A 24,448-nucleotide genomic window follows, 5' to 3' on the forward strand; every position below is an offset into this window, starting at 1 on the left:
TGGCATCTTGTGATGCTTGACCATAGAGCTGGGAGGACTGTGGGTGGAGCTGGGCCCCTTGTTAACTCTGTAATCCTGACTTTCTGTTTAACTCTGTGGTAACTTCTGGGAGAGGGATGAGAATATTGGGAATAGCCATCTTGGAAGGGAGTTTTCTGTCTTCACATGGGCGGCCGGTTGGAGTCCCATGTCCGAGGTGTATGTTCTTGCACTGTGGTGGTGGTTTTTGTTTCTTTTTCTGAATAAACTTTTTCTTTTGTGGATTATTTGGAGAGTTATTTTCGCCAGTCAACAATGGTTACAGAAGAGACGGCAGGAGGAGTGAGACGGTCCAGTGCTGGCTCAGACACTCCTTCCTGGAGCTGGGCCATCTCAGGTAGCCTCCTCTGCATCTACAGCACTATCTCCCCACCTCCAGCCCTCACCCACCTTCTACTCTCTGTCTCTATGAATGTGACTCCTCTAGGGACCTCAGGTCACTGGAATCACACAACATGTGTCCTTCTGTGACTGACTTGTTTCCCTTAGCATAATGTCCGCCAGGTTCATCCATGTTGTAGCTGGTGTCAGGATGTCCTTCCTTTTAAGGCTAATACTATTCCAGTGTGTAGGTGGGCCATCCATCTATCAATGGACACTTGGGTTATTTCTCTTACACTTTGAAATCAGATATTTCCCATGAGCCTTATTTCCTTTCTAATAAAAATTTCAGAAAATTTTGTTCCAATATCACTTAATATATGCCAGCAAAATGATGCTTCCTTTTGTTTTGATTTTTAAAAATTGAAACAAACTGTAGTAAATTGGATTAATACTTTTAAATGACTTACAGTCTCTAAATTTTATACCTAACCAACCCAGGAAACTCTCCCCTTACTTCTACCACCAGTAGCAATGTGGACGCTGTGCAACATGAAAACCTGGAGACCCACTGGACGTCCTTCAAATAACTAAACTAAGATGTGAGGGGGTCTGACCGAGGAGGAGCACAAATTGAGAAAGAAAGGGATGGGGACAAATCTGAGAGGACCTTGAGGATTAAGAAGGTGAGGGAGAGCACAGGGTCCACAATGGCTTGTTTGTGGGCACAAGGAAACAGTATTCCAGCTGATTAGAAGTGCATAGAATACGGCAGATTAAGAGGGCTCTAAGGGGCCAGCCAAGTGGCATGTCGGTTAGGAGTTGGCTTGGGACGCCAGCTCTGAGCAGCAGGGCCCCAGTTCAGATCCCACATGAGGGCCAGTGACGCTGCGCCCTCTACAGCTAAGATGGTGAACAACAGCTCAACCTGGAGCTGGGCTGCCCTGTGTAGCCAATGATGGCATAAGCTGCAGTGGGGCTGGCCAGCAGGGGGTGTGAGCTTTCATGAGCTGCTGTGAGCAGCAGTCCAATGGCCAGCGAGCGACTGCCTCACCTGGGAAGCGTGCAATGATAATACCAACATGGGCCAGTGAATCGACGTCCTCCACAACTAGGCTGAAGAACAAAAGGACAGCAACTTGTCTGTTCCCCTTCCCTGATTCCCCAATAAAATCTTTAACCAAAAAAAAAAAAAAGAGGGCTCTAAGAAGCCTCTGAGCTAATTAAGTACATGCTTCATAGAGCATATTGATCCCAGGACTTTTAAATAAAATCAAGTAACTGGATTTTGTGGATTCCATTCTGGCTGCTAAGAGTCTTTTTTCTCCCTTGCTGCAGCTTTGTGTTAAACCGGTTTTAAAAATGGGTGGAATTGCCAAATAACTGAGTGTTAGTTGCTTATGGTACTTACTCTCTGTCCTGCTCTATTGCCACCTTTTAGGCTACACCACACTTTCTGCCTTAAATTCATCCTAGGTTACCTGTTCACTTTATATACAATTATTTGTAGTACAACACAGCATAGGGTTTTCTGTTTTCATAATATAAGTGTCCTGTGAGTAGAGGTACTACTATGAAGCTAATGAAGCTAACTGCAAGGTCCTTCACTTTCTTGAATCCTTTCCAAGGCCCAGAAGAGGCCCGAGCAGTGTTGTCATTGTAATTTTTTATTATTTTTCTTCATGTAGGTCCCCCAGGTTTTATAAGCTTTAAGCTCTTCAAACTGGGTCTGGCTTTGCCTTTTCTGTGAGTCAGTACTGAGCTGGGAAGCCAGGAGCCTGAGTCACCGTTTCTCAAAGATTTCGAAAGGTTTTTCCAGCTGACAAATGGGGAGAACATTTGCCATCAAATCAATGGTTCTATCTCCTACCAGCCCCCCACCCTCTGTGTCCCTATTTCCCTTTGCAAAATTTTCCCACTATTTATAGAACACTTTTGAAAACAGACTTGCTCAGTGAAAATGGAAAACGACAACAACAAAACTGAGATGATTGCCCAGCCGAGAGTCTGTGGCTTGATTTAAAAAATACGTTTAATTTTTCCTAAAGTCACCCCAGATCTAGTTGTTTTCCCTACCTTGGCCTAGAAAGCCAGGGTAGAGAGTCAGCTCAGCACCCGCCCATTTTTTTTTTATTGTTAGTTTCAGGTGTACAGAACAATGCAATAGTTACCCTTTTCACCCTCACAAAGTAACAACCCCCCTCCCCCATCCACTTCCCCTCCCCCCCCCATATCATGCTTATCTATTACAATTCCATTGAATCCGTTCCCGCACTCTACTCCGTGTCCCAAGGTTATATGTATATATAATTATAGTTGACATACAGTATTATCCAACATCAGTTTCAGAAATACAATGCGGTGGTAAGGCCTCCACATCAACTATGAAGTGGACTCCCCAAAAGGGCATTGAGCACCTGCCCATTTTTGTCCTTCGCATATGTGCCCTCATCACCCTGCAGGGCCACATGTGTGCTGCTCTCAGTCTGGAGAGACATGAGAATAAATAAATTGTCCTGAGTGGCAAACCAGTGATAATCCATGTGCATTTTTAATGTCCTCTCCTCCCTTTTCACACCATCCTTCTACCCAGTCCCACCCGTTTAACAAAGGGAAGCAAAGGCCACTCCCCTTGGCCCTGCTAGTTGGCAGCAGGCTGGCAGGGAGGGAGAGTAAGCCCCTGAAAGGTGGAGGCTGGATTTTGGTCACACATCACCATCATCACCTCCTTCAGAGAGAAGAAAGGGCAAAAAATGAAAATCTATATTGTCAATGAATAACACACGAGCGGATTCATTTGGAGAAAGTGAAATAATGAGCAAATCCTTGCTGAGTGTGTAAACTGATGTGTTTCTCTTGCACAGCCCTCGGGAGTTGCCCTGAGCTACCCCAGTGACAGGAAGCTCTGGGGCTGATTTTTAGAGTTGAGGTGGGGTTACCCCAATGTTAACTCTCAGCAAGAGAGCTCAAACGCCATGTGGAGAATGACTGTACTTTTCTACACCCAAAAATCGAACAAATATGGCCCTTCTTAGGAAGAAAAAAATAACATTCAGCCAAATTTTATAACTTTGAAATTTTAAATTAAAACGTAGAAAAAAGTGTGCAAATTGTAAGTATACAGTTTGATAGGTATCCACAAAGTCAACACTCCAGAGAAACCAGAACAGTAACCAGGAAAGAGGACCCACGGCCCTCCGCCAGCCCTCCCCCACTCACTTTCTCCTCCCCACTGCAGTCCAAGATGACCACAGCCTAACACTGCAGAATAGTTTTTCCCCTTTTTGAGTTTTATCTAAGTGAAGCCATACAATGTGGATGCTCTTACTTCTGATGTATTGTGCTCACATTGTTTGGATCTGTGAGGTTCCTCTCTGTTTTGTGTGTAACCGGAGCTTGTCCATCTTCAGGGGTGTATAGTAGTCTGTTAAATGAACATACCATAATTACTTTTCCATTCTGCAGTTGATGGAAATTTGAATCATTTCAAGTCATGCTATGACCATTCTTAGCCATGTCTCTTGGAACATAAACAAGTATTTGGGGGATATTGCTAGGAATGAGATTACTAAATCATAGAGCATCTCTAAGTTCAGCTTTAGTAGAAACTGCAAATAAACCCAACCAACTTATTATTCAACCAGTTTTTGTCTACAAACACCAAGGACATAGCACTTTTTTCAACTTTGAAGAAAATACAAAAGGAAAGTCAAGGCATAGCAGCACTCTCCAAGAGTCATGATATGGCCAAGGGATCTGCTGTGACAAAGTGAAGAGACGCTACAGCTTGTCTGACTTGGAACCAAATTGTGGTCACTGATACCAAGGGCCATAGGACCAAAGTCACAGGTGGAGGATGCCCAGGCCTCCTTCCCCTGACAGCAGTAAGAAAGCGGTCCTTACAGGGAAATACAGGCATGGGTCCATTGAGTTTTCCCTTTCATGACACCTTCTCTAGGACCCCCAAAGGGCCTCATTCTCTCACTTCCTGTGGCTGGGCAGCAGCTTTGCCTCTCACCCCACATGCTTTAATTCTCACCCCACATGTGGCCCCAGTGGAAGAGGTACCATAACACTGAGAAACAATGATAAATAGAGATTTCTGCTTACGGAAAGTTCAGCCAAGTGTTTTGAACCAACCTTCCTCTTGAGAACAATCAACATTCTTAATTAAATATTCAAAACATCTCCTTAACAACATGAAATAACTTATAAAATAGTAAAGAACCACCAGTCCAAAAAGCGTCTGGTGAAGGAGCAGCTCAGAGACCTAAAAGGAGTGCTGAGGCCACTTGGGCCCAGGGTCCTTAGTCGAGCCAGGCGTGCCTGGGCTTCAGGTTTGAGAGCTCTGAGGGCCAGAAGTGAAGGCCCAGCACTGACCCAAGGTGGGGAGTCTAATGGGATACCTTCTTCACATAAGCTGAGACTTCAGAGGCGAAACCACCCACTTCTCACCTTCCAGAGACTGCAGATATGGCCACGTTGGTGCTAAGCAGAACAGAGGGAAAAGTAAAGGAAAACACACCTGCCCTGAAGAAGCTGTGACTACAGGCTGATTCATGTGCCTCATAGCCTCACGCAGCCTGGGTGGCACAGGACACCTTAAGCCACGGATTTATTTTAATGGGTCCTGGGCTGGTAGTGCCCAGGGATGCCTGGGAGAATCAAGCACAAATCCTTTTAATTATAAATGTTTCCTCAACATAGGCCCTTAAACACTATTATAAGGACAACAAGCTGCACAAAGTAAAAAATAACCAAGTATGCAAAGAAACGAGGCATCGTAAAAAAAGAGTGAAAGAGCCCAAGCAAAACAATAAACAGAACAAACATGCCTTTAATATTTAGATATTGGAATAATCAGACAAAGATTATCAAACAACTTTGCTCCATATGTTTAAAGAAATAAAACAGGCTTGAAAATATCTGCAAGCAACAGCAATCTGTAAAAAGTGACCCAGCATATTTGAAAAACAACCAAATAGAACTTCTAGAAATCAAAATACAATGACTGAAATTTAAAATCCCTTTGGTGGGTTCAATAGTAGATTAACACAGCAAAAGAGAGAATGGTTAGAGTTCATAAAATCCAAGATTCCATAAGATGGCTCATTGTTTTATGAGCATTAAGAAAGAAAAAATGTTGCCAACTAAACTATGACAGTGATTTTTTTTCTCTTAGACATTTTAGTTTATACTTACTGAAAGAGCTCTTTTATATCCCATTTGTGTGGGCATAAAAAAATATATATGACGGAAACGAACTGGTTAAAAATGTTCCTGAAACTTCTTTGCAGTCAGAGTCTGATTCTTTGAGGTCATTTTACTCAGTTTTTGACAGTATTTTCCCCAATCTAGTGATGCAGCATTTCTTATAAAGTGCCCCAGAGTCTTCTTACAAGCCCCTAAGTCCCATTTTTTTTTCCTGATGCTTTCATGACCTTATTGGAAATGATCCATTTTTAAAATGTTTTCCATTGAAATTCATTTTCTCGGCTTCAGATGACTGAGCCTCATATCCTTTCCTTCCTCACATTGTCCCTGTTGTTTGAAGCATCACAGGGCTTCAGTGGTAGTCAGGCAGCCAGGCTTAGCAACAGTGCTCACATCTCGACAGGGAGTGACAGAGGTTATAAAACACTGTCACTTGTAACTCACACTCCTACTTCAGGATGCAAAAATGTGAAAAAAGCGTGAATCTGAAAGTGGATGAAATACAGCTCACAGCTATACTGTGGGGTTTTGAGACCTTTGCTTTATGATCCCACCTCCCCACTGTCACCTCCAGGATCCGCCAGGGCAGAGCCTCAGGTGCTCTGAGACCCTGGTGAGGGAAGCTGCTCCCAGCTGTGGAAGAAACCAGGCCTTGAGCTCCCTGCTGGCCCTCGCCTACCCCCTTCCCCCACCCCACCCCCTGGGCTCCTGGCCATCTGGCCCCAGCTGCTGCCTGAGCCTCATACTCTTCCTCCCCATTCCTGAAGGGGTGTCCACTTTGCACTTTCTTCCTTAGCATCACTGCTGCCAAGCCAGTGCCCCCACACCCCGTGAAGCTCCCTTCACACTTTAGTACTGCAGACAAGGGTTCGTGCACAGGCAAACATGGGCACGAACTGGTGCCTTTGGGCCCACAAGTACATCTTAGATTTCTGCTTTTGGGCCCTGGGAGCAAAGCTCCCAGAGGGGTCCTCTCCAGAATGTTCCTTAGAATGCTGCCCTGACCCTGACCCCTGACTGTGAGAACAGCGTACGCTGGCAGGCATTTGAAATACATTTAATTAGGTTGGAACGAAACAATTCATGATGGCATTTCTATTATAGATTTTTCCCCTCATAACTGATTCAGACTTCAATTTTTCAACATAGGACAGTTTATCTTCTTATCTTAATATAGAGCCTATGGAATTAGAATCCCAATGACACTACTTCGTTTAGAATTATGCAATACATCTATTTTGAGAAATTTTCTTTTACACGTTGTTTCTATTCAGCTATAGTTACTAGAGATGTTCATCATAACAGGAGAAGGGAAGCATGGTTTTCCATTGACCAGTCCTTTAATAAATGGAAAATTTATTTGCAAACTCTTCCACTCCAGAAACTAAAAGCCCAAGACAGCTTTCTTAGCCATTACTTTTCACTTGGGGTTTTATGGGATCGCATAAAGGGAAATATTATGGTTTGTGCATTAGTTTTCTACTCCTGCTGTAACAAGTCACCACAAACCTGGACGCTTAAACAACACAAATTTATTATCTTGAAGTTCTGGAGGTCAGCAGTCACACAGGTCGCACCAGGCTAAAATCAAGCCCACAAGGCTGTGTTCCATTTGCATGCTAGAGGAGACCCATTTCCTTGCCCTTTCCAGCCTTTAGAAGCCACATGGTTCCTTTGCCCAGGGTCCCTCGTCCCCATCTTCAAAACCAGCAATGTTGCTCCGGTCATTCTCCCATGGGCTCATCTCCTTGATGATCCTCTTTCATTTTCAAGGACCCTTGGGCCCAGCTTAATGGTCCAAGATGACCTCCCTCTCTTAAGGTCAGCTGACCTACAACCTTAATTCTTCTGTCCCCCCTCGGTCTGGGTGACATGAGAACTGGGCAGACGGCAAAGAAGAGAGCAGCCTCAGAGCTGCTTCCTGACCCAAGCACAGCACACAGGGACCAACTGAGCACTGAGAACCTATGTTGGTGACAAGAGTGCCCAGGCCCTACTGGGCCCCTGGAACATTTCTATCACCAATAGATGCACCAGCTCAGTGTGGCTCATACTTTCAGCATCATTTAAAAAGTGGAGAATTCTCCCTGGATCTCAGAAAGGGATAAATATTAGGATCAGTGAGAATGTTTTAAACTGGGTAGGTTGAAAAGTTAGCAAGCTCTCCTTTATCATTCAAATCCTGCTTAATTAACTTTAGCAGTTTACCACGGTTAGCCTGGGCTCCCACACTATCCTACTCACTGTGAAGTGACCATGATGTGCCCACTTCATGCTCTGTGTTACCCAGGGCAGGCTTGCAGAGAAGGCGACATGTTCTTGTTCGTTCAAGCAGAGAAAGATTCATCTAGGGTATCAAATGGTTGACAGAATCATTGGGAGAGCCGAGGAAACAGACTGGAGGCCAAGCTTCTGGGAACAGACCCAGAGCTTCACTGCACAACTGGACACCAAAGTTGCTGCAGTGGCTGCTGCTTTGGGGGTGCTGCCTGCTGAATCTGGAGGCCAGCACCAGGGTGCAGTTTCCGGAGCAACCCACCTGGGCTTCAGGAGGAAGCTGCTCTTGAAATCAGAGAGCTGTGTCACGGCTGTGCCTGTAGAGCTGTGACCTCGCTGTGGCAACCTCACACCTCAGATCTTCCTGATGTCCAGCACCTGCTGCACCGAACTCATTTCTGAGGTCAGGCCCCCCCAGGAAGAAACTTGCTCCGAAGAACCCAGTCACGTCAGAGTCTCAGGTCTGGGAGATTGGGTCTGAGCTTTCCAGCACCTGTGACAAGGAGGGCTCTCTGGGAGAGTGTAGTCAGCCCAGGACGCCCACCACAATCACCAGCGTGATGGTGGAGATTTGTACCTGAAGTCCCCAAAGGACCTCCAGGAAGTAATTTCCCTACATGATGACAGGAGTCTGCTTGACCTTTTTCTGCTTTAAACAACATTTCCTGGGTTTGTGTTGGGTCCATGTTGATGTTCGCCCTGTTTCAGGTGAACTAGTTCACTTATTCCAGCTCTGTGGCTGCCCCTATGAAGTACGTGGCCTGCATGTGGCTATCTGTCTCTTTCGTCCTCCAGGGAAAACATACCACACAGAGTCCGTGGCACTGACCCAGATACCACAGTACGGCTGCCACCAGTGGGGATTCTGGTCACCTCGTGGGAATTGGAAATAAAGGACCAAATGTAAACAGTGGAGTGCTGCCAGCTGACACTCTCTTCCAGCAAATTGTCTCCTGTGACATGTGAGAAAAAAAAGCCTGGGAAAAACCCAGCTGTGGGCACCTTGCCATTTGCTGCTGCTAACTTATTGCCATCATATTCAGGGGGCAGTGATCTGTTCTTTATAAACAGCACTTTCTTGCTTTTCTAGTGCCCACATCCTGGTTGGGAGTCACCTACAAGGCACAGTCTTCCTGCCCCCATCAGGGCTTAGGCCTATTTGCCATGTTGCAAAGGGTTTTCCAAACATTCCCTCTAATTCACTGTGCACAAGTGATGAGAATTCCCCTTTCCCAACTGTTACTTTCTCATCTGAGCCCTGAAGCAAGGTGGCTTACTCCCAGAGTTTGGTAAAAGCCTTACTGGAAACAACCCACTTCCCTCAGCCTCTATCTAGCTCCTCTTTCTAGCTCTGACCATGGCCCTGGGGCACACGAGCTCTCAGCCAGGGTACTAGTCCCCAAGTCCCTCTCCCATCAACTCTGGCCAGTCCACCTGCAGGGTGGTGTGTCCCTGTGAGTGGCTGGCCTGTAGGAAGGCCCAGTTCAAGCTAAGCTGGAACGCCCTTGTTTGCTCAGATGGAGGAGACCAAGAGGTCAAAGCTGCTCACTGGGGGGCCAGGAGCAGGCAGACAGGGGTGAGTGAAGAGCTCACCTTAGGGGACAGTACTCGTCTCCAGCCCTGCCAGATGATTTCATCACACTCCTAGATCCCTACTTTGGGGAATATCTTTACCGAGCCCCAAATGAGACCCATGATCTTACCCTGGGACCGTGACATGGGTAGCTCAGGTACAGGACCAAAGGGGCTGGGAGAGTTTCCAGAACCCACCTCTTCTGCTCCAAGGGGCAGGCAAAGAAACCACCCACAACCCTGCAGGTCCCAAGGTGCCCGAGGACTGATCACATAACCTAGATAGAAGAGAGGCGCCGGTCCAGGAAGGACTGGCGCCTGGCAGGCTCACACAGCATGGACAGCACCCTCCAGCCAGGTCCTGCCTGAGGCAGCAGGGTGACAAAGGTAAGGGGCAGATAGAAACATTTGCTTTCAATGTGGTTTTGTATTTCTCTGAAGACGATTACATATAAGGCCCAGTGTGATCTCAAGTGTGGTATGAGTGCGTGGACCAGGGAGCAGTTCTAGGTTTGATGGAGTGACCGTAACAAGGCTTTGCTCTTGCCACTGGCAGGTGTCTGGGATGGACCGCTTGCTGGTCTGCCCATCCTCCACTCACTCATACCTCACTGACCACAGCTGCCCAGTGGTGGCAAGACCTCACAACAGGCCTGGTAGAAATCTGAGATGCTTTCTAAATGCTATAGGCTGTGAGTAAATGCTTAGTGTCAGCAGGCAGGAAACACGGAATGTCTAAGCAAACACTGCTCGACCCCTTCTCCCCCCCCCCTTTTTTTTTTTGGTTGACTTTCGCTGTTTTTTTCCTGTGCAGCCACTAGGAGCCTAGGCCACAAGTCAAGAAGAGATAGTGATCTATGCTCTGGATAAAACCCCATCATTTTTTTCTAAGCCCAAATGCTGAGCTTGCAAAAATACCCAGCTCCACGCGGCCTTGGGCCTTCCTCGTGTCCATCAAGCAGTAACTCTCATGATCAACTGTTTTGGGTTTTTCGTTTTGGTCTGGAGGGAGAGGGTAGGGAGGACAGCATTAAACGTAAAGTTTTTGCATCCACTTGTACCAGTCTATTGTTGTATTTCAACAAATGATAGGTATCGCCTTGATGCCTGGGCCTCTGTAAAGTTCAAACACAATTATGTTACAAAGGAAAAGAAACTCTTTTTCAATCACAATAGTCTTTCAAGTCAAAACAACCCACTTTCTACATTGCCACAATGTTTTCCTTCTCTGCCCACTCCTGGCCCCACTGCCACTTTTTGTAGCTCAATTATATGCTGACTGGAATTGTGGTTTGCAGTAAATCATCAATAATCATGTATTTCCTATATCATTGGCCAGGCAGCCCTTTTATTCTAACTTGTTTCTCATCAAGAAAGGGGTCTTTTATCACTTCAGGAACCTGGAAAACGCTGTCTCGCCGTGGCCGTGCTGCTAGATAATGACCTCAGGCACCTTCAGTGAGAAAGAGTGGCAGCTAGAAACAGGCCAAATCCCGGCACACAACGCCGGAGCCCTAGCACACCCGGAAGGCGGTGAGCAGACAGCTCAGAGGCCTCACTGCCACACCCCCGGACCCCCTGGAACAGTTTCGATGACACCTGAGAGACGTGAGTATAGGGCCTTTTAAGTCCCGTGTCTGTTTGCATTTACCAAAAGCTCGGGAGGCCAGGAAAGCGGCCTGGCGCGACTGCTGGAAGCAGAGAGAGGACGGGCTCCGAGGGCTCGCCACCAGCAGCCCTGGACCACGATTCTTCCACCTGCCCCTTGGCCGAGGCTGCAAACAGTGAGCCTGGGAGGCCCTTGTTTCCACTCTTGTTTTCTAAATCTTCCACAACGAACATGCCTTTCTTTTCCTGTCACCCCGAATCGGCCTGTGTTCAGGATCGTGTGCGGGCCAGGCTGCTGGAGGATCCCAGGGTGAGTCACCCTGTGGGGACAGGTGACACACACTGACTTTTCCAGCACTTTTAGTCCATGAGTCATGAAGTCATCAGGCTTCAGTGGAGAACACCTGGGAGCTGCTGCTTTACTTCTGCAAGCCCAGCTGGCTCAGACGCACTAGCCCTAGGAACATGTCCACAAACACCGGCCTCAGGGCCTTAGCACTCACTCCTCCTCGCCTTCTTCTGCCTGGTCAGCTGCTGTCCGTGCCTGCAGGCTCCCTACCGCTGCCGCTACCCTACTCTCACTCCTTGTTCCACCTCCTGTTCCCTCTCTGGTACTGGCACCACCTCATCTCCCTTCCTGCTCTCTCATTTGAGCTGCTGCTGCTGTTCCTCTTATGCCACCAGACAGCATTCTCCGTGAGGGAAAAGATTTGGTTCTGTGTCCTCAGCAACTAGGGTGCAGAGTGTACACTCAAGAAATCCACTCTTCCATGCAGACATATAGCTGTGTATTCTGCCTTTCCATCAGCCTTCTATTACATTACTTTTCCTATTTCCACATCAGTTCAGCATTGAATGCTTTTTGGACCAGAAGAAAAGAAGTCAATGAACATGTATTTAACGATTTCAGAGCCCTCGTGCTTGGCAGCATTTAACCCCGTTTAGGCCTAGACCCTGGGAATGTGATAGAGACTTTGAATAGTCTCCCCAGGAAAAAAAAAGTGCTCTGCCCACACATTTTTCTACACAACTTCAGGTGTCCCAGACCCCTTATGCCTCCCAGATTAAGAATACTGGGTTCAAATCAGTGACCCCTCCTCACCTCAGTCACCCCTTCCCAACAAGATACTCAGATTTGCTGGGGTATCAATAAAATGATGTTTGTCTTTGTGTTAAGCTCATCAGCCACAGCACCCACCACAACAGGTTTCTCACTGAGGGGATGTCCCCTTGCTCCTGCTGACTGAAGTGGTGACAGTTTCTCTGGGAGGCACCTGTCCAGGGCCTGGGAGAAGCAGGTGGTTAGCGCAGAGGGCAGGGCCTCCGGGGTGGGTGGAAGACACCGCCAGACCAGTCTGCTGCCACCCAGGTGTTCACCACAGGCCCGGCTGTCTTTCGGGTTCCCATGAGGTCACATGTGTCTCACAGCTTCACAGTCCTTGATGAGAAATGTACTACAAGTTTGTTCTGAAGTTCCCAGATGAAAGGAACCAAGAAAAACAGAACAAAACAAAAATAAAGAAGAAAACAAGTGATTGGTTTGCCTTTTTGCAGCTTGATACCACTGGAGTTGCTTCCATTTCTACAACCCCCCAAATTAATGCTTAAATCTGGCTGTGTCTCATGTCACACCAGCTCCACCCCTTCGGAGCCTATTTGGGGTATCCCCACTAGGAATCAAATCCTGGTACATGACCCTGAGCCTTGGTTAGCAACACTGCTGGTGACAGGGCCTGGGCAAGTTCAGGCACGCACAAGTGATGGCCCTGGGCGCAGGGCCCGGGGTGTCCAGATGTGTGCAGGCTGGCGCACGGCCCCTCACCCCAGACAAGGTTCGGCCCACACAAGTGGCTGCCCTGGGCACGGGGCTTGGGCTGTCCACATGGGCACAGGCTGATGTACAGACCCTGACCCTGGACATACAAACCTTGATTCCGGAGCCTGCTGTGCAGGCACCAGGCTCCGGTTACATAAGCTCTTTATGTAAGCATGACTTGCAGTCGCGGGAGGGAACATGCACACTTCTGTGCGCCCTCCTCCCCAAAACCTCTATATAATGGTTGCTATTGCTGGTTAAAGATGCTGGTTCCTCCTCATGTCAGCTCTGCGTGCTTTCTTTACCCTGGACATCTCACCGCTGAAAGCTCCCCCGCAGCTCTCCCCCACACTCCCCCACACCTCTGTGATGACACTTGGCATAGTCGGCAGGATGGCGAGGTGAATGTCCCTTCCACCCCAGTAGAGGAACTGCCCCAGATAGACGGGATGTGGCCCCAGACATCTCTCTGATATACGATCGCAGCATACCTGCTGGCGTGGACTTTGCCAGAAGACTGGGACTCCGGGCACTCCCGACCGGAAGATGTCCAGAAAGCCCTGGAGGTGTTGGAGCCTAACATCCCGCTGGTGCACTGGGAGGTGGCCCGCAGGGTGGCCTGGATATTCCTAGCAGTCTTGAGACTTGCTAGTTGAGACATTCCGGAGTACACAAACTGGGTGCAGCACTTACAGCACCGGGAGGAGGACTTGAAGCAACGCTTGGCGGTGGCTGAACACATACTTCAAGGGTCCCCCGAGTCAGAGGTGCCCTCCTAAGCTAGCAGTCCACTGAGGTCAGTGTGGTGCGCCCGACCAGTGGTGTGACAAAGGGTAGAAGTCAAGGAGCCACTGTCTCCTGGGGATGGAGCCGTTGGGCTACGGCAGTCTGTCTGACATATTTCCTACACCATTTATATGGCCATGGAATTGTGGGAGCTCACGAAGCAGTGCGAGCAGTGCCTGGGTGAGTCAGTCCCCACTCGGTTGTTGCACTTGTGGGATGATGGGGTGGACAACACGGAGTTAAGCCCCACCGAGATGCGCAGCTGGCCAGAGTCACCACAGTGCCCTTCCTGTGGCAGCGTTTGCAAAACCTGCCCCAGACCGACCCCCAAGCCGGTAATCAGATCCTGATCAACTGGCTCATGGCTGCTGCCCGCACTGTCTGGGACAATGCAGGGGACTTGCCGGAACATGTGAGTAAGTGGACCACTTACTTGGACCTGGTGCAAGTCATACAGGAGATGGGCATACTGCAGATGATGTTTGCTTTACAGTATGAGTCCTGATGAAGAGATACTTACAGCCCGCATAAAAGACCTTATCCTTGCTAATAGCCTGCTGGGAACTTTTGGGACTACGGCCATCTTGTTAGCTCCCATACAGACTGGCCCGTCCATGGGGACACAGGGGTTTTGGCTAGACTGGGGTATGTAAAAGTCCGTTGGCAAGGCCAGACTATGCAGGCATGGGCTGTGGCTGGAAAGGGCACGTGCCACCCCCGTCGCCAGAAACAGGCTACAAAAGCCTTGCCCAAGGGCCAGGGAAAGGGAGGAAACCCTGTTAAGGTGAGCTGCCCGCAAATGTGGTTTGACCTAATGGCCGCTGGGCTGGCCGAGGAGAAATTACACGGCCAGCCCCTTGAGGTCCTCTTGGCCCTCTGGCAGAAGCTATGGCCAGAGCAGAAGTTCACCGCAAACCCCCAAAGGAACAGAAGAAGATGGCCTGGGAGTTGCGCCTAGCTGACTTCCTCCCTGACTAAGGAGTGGGCCGGGCACTTGGTTGTCAGGGGAGCCGGATGACCTGAGGCTGCATGTTGAACTCACCATATATTGGTCCCTCCCGGAACAGGCAGCAGGTGCTGGCTCTCATGGACACCGGGGCAGACAGCACCCTCATATATGGCAATCCAGACCATTTTCAGGGCCCAAAAGCCACTATTAAGGGGTATGGTGGCCGGCACATCACGGTACATAGAGTCTCCCTCACTATGGGCATTGAATGTCTCCCCGCCAGGGTCTATGAGGTCTACGTGTCTCCTATTGCTGAGTACATCCTCGGGGTGGATGTGCTCAAAGGACTGACTGTCATGACGTCTGTAGGGGAATTCCGTCTGCGGGTGAGTGTGGTGAAAACGGTGGCTAGAGACATCCCCAGCACGCACCCCTCCACTTATCACAGGCCACCTGAATGGTTAACATCAGACAATATCCCTTGCCCAGGGGGCATGAGAAGATTGGGTGTACTATTTTGAAGTTGGAGGAGACAGGTGTTACACAGTCCACCCACAGCCCCTTCAACTCCCCGGTCTGGCCTGTACGGAAACCAGATGGTTCCTGGAGGATGACAGTTGACTATTGGGAGCTGAACAAGGTGACCTGCCCCGCTGCAAGCCGCTTTTCCAAACATCATGGAGTTGATGGATCACCTCTCGCAGGAACTAGGACGGTTCCACTATGTGGTAGACTTGGCTAACGCCTTTTTTTTTTAATTGACCTTGACACTGCCAGCCAAGAGCACTTCACCTTCACCTAGGAAGGCAGACAATGGACCTTCCAGGTGTTGCCACAAGGCTACCTGCACAGCCCAACCCTGTGCCACGGGCTGGTAGCTCAGGGTTTAACTACATGGACTAAGCCCCTGACCGTGCGCTTTTTTCACTCTATCAATGATATAATGTTAACCTCTGATTCTCTTACAGATTTGAAAACTGCCACCCACAGTCTCCGAGATGCCCTAATGGGTTAGGGGTGGGCCATCAACGAGGACAAAGTCCAGGGCCCTGGCTACTCTGTCAAGTTCTTGGGAGTTATTTGGTTGGGTAAGATAAAAGTAATCTCTGAGGTGGTTATAGATAAGATTCAAGCATACCCCTGTCTAGAGATTGAAGCAGTTACAGACTTACCTGGGGCTACTGGGGTTCCGGCGAACCTTCATACCACATCTGGCAATGTTAATGTGACCCTTGCACGGGTTGGTTCGCAAAGGGGAGCCCTGGAATTGGTCCCCTGAAGCCAAGCAGGCGTTCAGGGCAACAAAACATGCCATAGCCTGGCCCAGACCCTAAGGGTTGTTGACCCAACCCTGCCGTTCCTCCTGACTGTCCAGGTGGAGGACTCTGGGTTTGGCTGGGGTCTCTGGCAGAAGCAGGGCTCACGAAAGACTCTTATTGGGTTTTGGTCCCAGCTCTGGGAGTCGAGGAACGGTACTCTCTAGTAAAAAAACAGTTGGCAGCGGTGTATGCCGCCCTGTTGGCCTGTAAAAACATCACAGGCCCATACCCAGTCATAGTGCAAACGACCTACCCAGTAAAAGGCTGGCTCCGGTCCTGGACCACAAGGCCTCAAACTGGCGTGGCACAGACGCCAAAGTTAACGAAGTGGGGAGCCTATTTAGAACAATGGGCTCAATTCTCTACTAGTCCTTTGACCCAGGAGCTGTATTCTCTTTTGGGGCCCATTGCTTTCTGTTCTGAGCGAGCAGAGGACCCCATGAAAACGGGGGCACTCCTAGTCCTTTTGAGGAGGGCAAGCCCCCAGTACCAGCTGACGCCTGATACATGGACAGGTCTTGCCAAGGGCAGCCCCCCACATGGGCGGCTGTAGCCCTTTAACCCCTCACTGATCTTTTGGTATGACACAGGTACTGGACGCTCTAGCCAGTGGGTTGAGTTAAGGGTGGTCTGGGTGGTTTTGACTAAAAAACCTGGCTCGGTACATGTTTGCACTGACAGCTGGGCCGTGTATTGAGGCCTGATGCTGTAGCTGCCCCAATGGGCAGCCCAAGAGTGACTGATCGGCCACCGCCCATTATGGGGCAGGGATCTCTGGGAGGACATTTGGAGGTGAGGTCAGAGCACAGGTGCCACCGTGTACCACATCTCAGGCCATCCGCCATTGCAGGTACCCGGCAATTACGCAGCTGATACCTTAGTGCGAGTACGCTCGCTTGCGGCACACCCAGGGTCTGCCGCCATAGCTGCTTGGCTTCACAAAAAGCTAGGCCATGCGGGTACCAGAGCTATGGGGCTAGTGGCTACCCGCTGGGGCTTACAGCTAATGAGAGCTGAGGCCCAGCAAGCTGTCCGTCAATACCCTTGGTGTGCAGAGCACCTACCCCAGAGATGGCGTCTGCCCACCTCCATGGGGTCTGTAACTCGGGGGGCATGGCCCCTGCAAAAATGACAGGTGGATTATATTGGGCCACTCCCTGTAGACCAAGGAGCCCGTTACAGCCTGATGGCAGTAGACACTGCCACTGGAATGGGCTTTCCTTACCCTGTGGCCCAGGCAGACCAACGGCACACATTCCTAACCTTGGAGCACTTGTCGGGTGCCTATGGCCGGCCCTTGCTTATTGCCAGTGATCGAGGCACCCACTTTACAGGTTCACAGGTTCAAACCTGGGCGAAGGACAATGATGTCCAATGGTAACTACACGTTCCTTACTGACCTCAAGCTGCTGGTATGATTGAACGCTTTAACGAGTTGTTGAAGGACAAGTTAAGGGTATTGGCCCCCAGGTGGAAACACTAAAAAAACCAGGTACCTCCTGTTAAACGAGCAGCCACAAAAGACTGGTAAGGCCCCCTTGGACAAGGTAACTGAGGGGCTCCCACGACTGCTATGGGTCACGGGGACCAGGGACCCAGAATTACAGCTCAGGCTACAGGGGGGGATAGTAATCCTACCTGCTCCATCCACAGTGGCCCCTGGTCGGACACAGGAATGGACCTGGCCTTGGCAGGCTCATGTCACCCAAAAACCCTGGGTCACCCTACTTGAGCCCTGGGAACAGAGTCTAGAGAAGGGCCTGGAGGTCACGCCCTGGCTTGGGCACTGGCCCTTCACGGTACAAGTGACTTTACCAGCCAAGGCAAGCGGGTCTCTCTTATGAGGGACCCCCATGCTATGCCTTTGACCCATATCCCTGTACTCAGTAGACCTAACCCCTGGCCCCCTACCGACAACCCACGGAGTACAGGTGTGGTACTACTAACCCGGAGCTGCCCCCATACTGGCTACAGTGCTATCGCAGGATGAGCACATAGCCTGAATTTTGCCAGAAGGCTGTGACTTACCATGATGGTCTCTATCTGCTCTGTCCTATCACCCAGGTTAGCTATAGAAAACAGCATTCTATCCTGGGCACACACCTTTGTCCATAACACCTCGCACTGCTGGGTGTGCACAGAGCTGCCAGCAGAGACTGCTGAAAGACTGCCCTGGCGAGTTGCCCCTGCCACTGGTACCAACTGGATAGACCTCCAGCACTGGGACTGGAACAGTCTGGAGGGGAGCACTCACTGCCACGCTGTGGAAGCCCTCTTGTGGAAGCAACACCACAACCCTCCTCTCCTCGGCAAGGCTGTGGACAATGGCTGGGGGTGGTTGGTGAGGATTCATGTAACATTATTTAATCATGCTCCTCTGTATATTGAACAATGATACCCCTTGGTTCTCAACTGTACAGTGGGCTGGTTACCCGAGGAATTCAGCCCAATGTTACTGTTGTAACGGACCCTACTCGCTGGTGGGATGGCCACCGTATAGTGGGAATGACACTCACTGATTTCCTGCCAGGTGATGCTATTTAGGTTTGTGGTTGCCACGGCTGGCCATATATACTGGCCCGATGGATGGGCTGCTGCACTTGGGGGCACCCCTTTATTCATGGTCACCTCCTGCCCACATTGCCCCACAGGATGGCCAATTGGGATCCAGTTTACCATCGTAGGCACCAGAAAAAGCGGGTGGCCTGGTGGTTTTACCCCTTAGTCATTTTATTCCCAGGGGGTGGAGTGATAGACATAGAGCTACAGGTGAAAGCCCTTGCCCAACACATCGCCAGTGTTCTGAATGTCACGCGAGCCTCTTTAGCCCTGGTCCTTGACGAAACAACCCAAATGAGAAAGGTGGTTTTACAAAACAGGATGGCTCTAGACCTGTTAACTGCTGTGCAGGGGGGAACATGTGCCCTCTTACACATTAAATATTGTGTTTACATCCCAGACCACCAACAAAAGGTACAAGAGGCCTTGCAGGAGATAGACACCGAGGTTTCGGCGATCCAGGCCCTGCAGGAGACCCTCTTTTGCATTGGTGGAACTCCCTTCGCTCTTCATGGTGGTGGGCAGGCCTTATCTTGACAGGTATTACCATCAGCCTCGTGGTTCTCTGTTGCTCTGTGTATTACTGTTGTGACCTTTGTGCACAGAGACACGCTCTTCGGGTCAAGTCCTGAACTGCCACCCTGCAGGGGGTAGGCTGACAGGGCCTGGGCAAGTTCAGGCGCACACAAGTGGCAGCCCTGGGCACAGGGCCCAGGCTGTCCAGATGTGTGCAGACTAGCATACGGACGCTGACCCCAGACGAGGCTCGGGCCTGCACAATCGTTGGCCCTTGGCATGGGGCCTGGGCTGTCCACATGGGCACAGGCTGATGTACGGACATACAAACCTTGACTCTGGAGCCTGTTGCACAGGTGCTGGGCTCCAGTTACACAAGCTCTTTATGTAAGCATGACTTGAGGTCGCGGGAGGGAGCATGTGCACTTCCATGTGCTCTCCTCCCCCAAAACCTCTATATAATGGTTGCTATTGCTAGTTAAAGACATTGGTTCCTCCTCATGTTGGCTCTGCATGCTTTCTTTACCCTGGTTCTCTGTTGCTCTGGGCATCTCCCCTGCAGCCCCCCAGTGATGACAGCTGGGCACAACTCTTCTTCATCGTCTTTAGGTGCTCAACATGGCCCCAACAGCATCCAGACTTTCCTGGAAATCCAGGGCAGCCCAGCCCTGGCTCTTAGCCCCTCCCTCCACATCTAGTCACCCTGTTTATAGAGAAGCCATGACCCTTTGAATGGCTTTGGCCCTTTTACCCAAAAAGGGTGCATTGTATTCAGTGCTAGAGGAACTGCATTGGGACCACATCATACCCCTTCTCAATGGAATGGAAAAGCTGCAAACCTCCTTCTGCCTGTTCCCAATGGCCCTGGCGGCTGGGCTGAAAAGGGGGGGCGGAGGGGGCGTTGGAGAGCAGGGATCCTGACTTCCTCTTAGTGACTGTGTGACAGTGAGAGGTATCTTGACTTCTCTGGTCCTCTGTATTCAGTAGAAGGAGGTAATGACGTTGCCTCTCTCCCACAGTGAGTTAATAGACTGATGCAATGAGGCACAACACCTGTGAGTAGCTGAAGCCCAGGCAATGGATGCTATTTACTCACAAACCATTCACGTTCACACATTTTGCCTTCAGTGTTTCAGCTCCAGCTGGAATGCAGTCTCCTAACTTTAATGGAAAAGGAGAGTGAGCATTCTGAGCCACAGAAAAGTTGACTTATAGAGATAGATGTCCCACCCTGTTCCATGATTGGCCATCCTCATGCAAATGAGGACTCCAAATCCTTACAGTTTGATGGGTCCAAAAGGCACTGTCCTGATTGGTCAAAATGCAGCCACTCTGATTTGTCAGTGAAGATGCTGATGGGGATATAGCTGCCCAGCTCCGATTGTACAGGGCAAGTCTCAGTCCTATTCGTTGAAGTACTATTCCAAGAACTCCGTTATATGGGCTGGTTCTGATGGCTGGAACACAGTACAGGCAGGTAGCTCAGTGTAGGAGGCAGGCAGCTCAATACAGGATTCTCCCTGAAGTGCAGTTTGTGTGAGAGGCCCCTGTGTAGAAATGGCTGCTAGGCTCTGGATTTTTTTGTTCATTTGTTTGAGGGGAATTGTTGTTGTTGTTGTTGTTGTTGTTGTTGTTGTTAATTTGAGCCCAGTTAGCTACCAGGAGCCCTTCTTGACAGGCATCTTCTTTCTCAGGGTCCACAGACTGGCTCTAGACAGTGGCATGAGGGCTGGAATAAGGGATACCACTTCCAAGCCTGACCCATAAACCAGTTCCCTTACATACTTTCTTTCGAATCTCCTGCTGCAACCTAGATGCCATGTGTTGGGGCTCGTGGTTCCCCAAGGTGAAAGAAGACACATCTTTGAACAACTGTGTATAGCAGATCCCTTCCAAACCTCCAATCACATCAGGATTGACATGAGTGAGCAATAAACTTATATTGTGACAAGCCACTGAGGTATCACAATTTCATTATTTCTGTGGCTGAGCTTTGCTGCCCTCAAAGAGGTGGCAATTGTAGCCTAGAGGCCAGATATGTTTTGTTTTGAACAGGGCAACAATGAAGACAGTTGGAATTTAAATGCCCTGCAGAACACACTTGCTCCAGTTTTCCACAATCCCAATCCCTCCCTATTGCTTTTTACCCAGCCATGTTGCATATTTGCCTGCCCAGTTTCATTAACGCTTGAGTTTGCAGGACTGAAAAGCTTTGGATCAAAATGACTTCCTGCTAAAAGTTTCAGATCTGTGTTGTCTGGTCCTGTGACATGGTCAGGAAGACAGTGGAGGCTCACTGAAGTAAAAGGGGCAGCACAGCTGTCAAAGGTGTGGGTGCAGAAGACTGTGTGTAAAAGTTGCCGTGGCACAGTGGTAAATCAGACAACAAATCACGTCTCAGAGCCCCAGTTTCCTCGTTTTCAAAATTAAAGATATTAAATAAATACTGCCTGAGGTCCCTCTAACTCTAGGATTTTGTTTTAATCAGGCTGGGCTGCCATAAAATACCACAGACTGCGGGGCTTGAACAACAGAAATTTATCTTCTCACAGTGCTGGAGGCTGGGCATCTGACTCAAGGTCCAGCATAGTTGGGTCCTGGTGAGGGCTCTCTTCCTGGCTTAGAGACAACCACCTTCTTCTTGTGTCTTCACATGGCAGAAAGCTCTGGTGTGTCTTCCTCTTTTTGTAAGAGTCCCAGCCCTATCAGATTAGGGCCTGACCCTTATGACTTCATATAACCTTTCTCACCTCTTCAGAGTCACTGTCTCCAAATACAGTCACATTGGGAGATAGGGCATCCACATATGAATTTTAGGGGAATCCAAGCATTCAGTCCATAGTGGATGCTATTACTTCCAGGTTGTTCACAGGAAGAAGTGGATAGGTAGTATTTTTATATTTTCAGCAAAATAAGGCAGGTGGGGTGGGCAATTGGCCTTACCTGCTGAGTTGAGGAGCTGTTTGGGAGCTGAAGATATCCACTTTTATTAAAAGTGGCTATTCTCATTCCAGACTGTGCCCAAAATGTCATTCTGAGATTGGCCTTGACAGACTTCTTGGGAAAGTCAGCACTGCCAGTGTATAAGTCCCATGGCCCAGAGTCCTTGCCAGTTGTGCCCTGACTTTCTCTTCAGTCTGGTGTGGACCAGTGCTTTCTCCATTTTTCTAATAAAGGGTAATAATTCTAACCCACCAACAGAAAGCCATGAGAAATAATTAGCTGATGCTGACCAAGAACTCTGAAATGCACGAAGTATACATCATGAGGGATTCTGAAATATAGGTGCATCTATTTTGTAGCATTACAAAACACTGCTGCCCAGGTGCAGCACTGGGCACATTGTCCTTTTGTGCAGTCCGCAAAGTAAAAGGTCCAGTGACACCAAGAGTAAGTTCAGAGTCCCCAGCCCAGTGATGTCCTTGGACCTGACAATGAAACTTTCATTTTCTTCAGACACACAGAATCCCCCAATAGCCTCACAAGGCTGTGGGAATTAATTTGGGTCACACTGTATATTCAGAGTACTTTGGCAACTTAGAGGGAATCTGCTATCTCATGGTAAGACGCAGACCCTTTGCAAGAGTATAGAATTCAGTGAGAGGCTGGAGGCCTTGACACCAGTCCTTCCTCCATCACAGTGCATCCCTGTGACTTTGGACACATCATCTGACATCTTGGAGCCTGTGCTTACACACTTGGTTACAGGGAAGCAAAGGAGCTCTTAGTTACTGCCTGCATTTTTCAGAGAAAGTGTTTTAAAGCTAAAGCTATCTCAGCTGGCCTGGGGAGGAAGGGGGCTTGACGTCTGCAAGCTTGGAAGTCCCCTGGGTAAAAAAGCTCTAATGGGTAGAGTTCATTCAAGAAGTCTGGGGCCTGCTGAGGTGACACAGCATCCTCTTCAGACACTCCTGTGCCCTGCCCAAAGACACTGTCCAGACAGAGCAGCTGAGGTGAAATAGGGGCAGGGGACAGCAAGGTCGCACAGAAAGAGTGGTGGTTTCCACAGATTGATGGCTGACAGAGGAAGGGGGAAAGGGTGGGAAAATGGGTGAACTGTTCTTGTTTTTATTTTTGGTTTAAATAAGTTGAATACAAATATATAAATATTAAAAAAAAAAGGAAGAAAGAAACAGAGGGCATGGGGTCCCTCCGCATGTCAGGGACCGTCACCTGAGGCTCGACAGTGGGACACGAGGTGCCACAGCAGCCAGGACTTGTGAGGCTTCTCAGGGACAAGCCAGGGCTTGGTGTTGAGCTGGCTGGCTGGCAACCTATAGGAACAGCTGAGCCCAAAAGGGCTCTACCTGCTAAGATTACACTCCAACAGCAGGGAAGGCCAGTGTCAGGGTGCTCCTGTCACAGCCCACATCAACTTCAGAAACCACACTCGTGCACAGACTTGCACAGTCCTCCACAGCACAGGACATAGGCACACAGTAGGGAAACACTCACATGATGGGTGGGAAGGAGTTTCTACTGTCCAAACACACACACCACCAGCAAGTCAGGTTTCCAGTAGGAGTTCAGGAAAAAGCGAGCTTAGTTCTCCGGCAAAGGAAGGACACCTACTCACCACCCCAGCTGCCCTAAGGCCGCTGTTCTTCCTTTCACCTGTTCTCCCCTGCCTCCACTGCCTCAGTGCCCACTCCCCAAACCCCATTGCTGTCGCGGTCACACCCCTGTCAGTTACTGGAAATCTTTGAGCAGTCACACATGACCTTTTCATTACCAGGTGTAATATGTAACATTCACTCTTTGCAAGTTCCTTAACTTCCCCACTAAGTTCTATCCTCTTTGCTAGCTAGTATCCTCAATGTAAGGTGAGTTCTTCGCAAGAGCCTGTCCTTTGCCCACTGTTCCTTTTCCCCTCCCTCTCCTGTCTCCTTGGAGACTCTATCCCCTCCAGAGGCTTATCCTCTCACAGCAAATATAGAAAGAACCACAAGCTGAGCTCACAAAGGCAAGGATGCATTCCAGCCCTGATGGCAGTCAGAAAGAATGGAAGAACTAGATCAACCTGGAAAGACTGAGTCTGTTCCTGCGTCTGTTGAGATAATTACATGGTCTTCCACACATGCTGGTAAAGACTTTTACACCTATATTCATGAGGGAAAATGGTTTATAGCTTTCTATTCTGGTAATGTCTTTGTCAGGTTTTTGTGTTGGGGGTACTAGGTTGGCAATGCTCTCTCCTTTGTTTATAGAAATAATTTGTGCAGGCTTGGTATTACTTCTTCCTTAATGTGTAATAAAATTCAACTTGGAAGCCTCTGGGTGGGCCTGGGATTTTCTTTACGGGAAAGTTTAATTCTAAATCCAATTCCTTTAATAGATATGGGTGTATTAAGAATTTCAGTTCCTTTTGACAGTTTTGATAACATGCATCTTTCAAGAAATTAGTTTATTTCATCTAAGTGGTAGAATTTATTCACATAAGTTGTTTTTCTTGTAGTAACATTTTATTGTCTG

This window comes from Hipposideros armiger, unplaced genomic scaffold (assembly GCF_001890085.2).
Source record: "Hipposideros armiger isolate ML-2016 unplaced genomic scaffold, ASM189008v1 scaffold_667, whole genome shotgun sequence".
NCBI lineage: Eukaryota > Metazoa > Chordata > Mammalia > Chiroptera > Hipposideridae > Hipposideros > Hipposideros armiger.